Consider the following 275-nt stretch of genomic DNA (forward strand, 5'->3'; position numbering starts at 1 on the left):
TTGCGCTCTATGTCAGTGAGCAATATACGTCAAGCCTCATCAAGACGGAATCCAAGGATGAGGAGGTAGAAGGATTGTGGGTTAGGCTACATGGGGGGCAAGGAGAAAGGGATTTGGTGGTAGGGGTCTGCTACAGACCCCCACATCAAGGGGAAGAAAGAGATTCGGGGCTCCTGAGACAACTCTCGGAGACCATAAAAGCTAAAGAGGCGGTAGTCATGGGGGACCTAAACTACCCGGACATCTGCTGGGAGTCACAGACAGCAAAGTCCCAC

Source organism: Alligator sinensis, unplaced genomic scaffold (assembly GCF_000455745.1).
Source record: "Alligator sinensis unplaced genomic scaffold, ASM45574v1 scaffold173_1, whole genome shotgun sequence".
NCBI classification, from domain to species: Eukaryota; Metazoa; Chordata; order Crocodylia; family Alligatoridae; genus Alligator; species Alligator sinensis.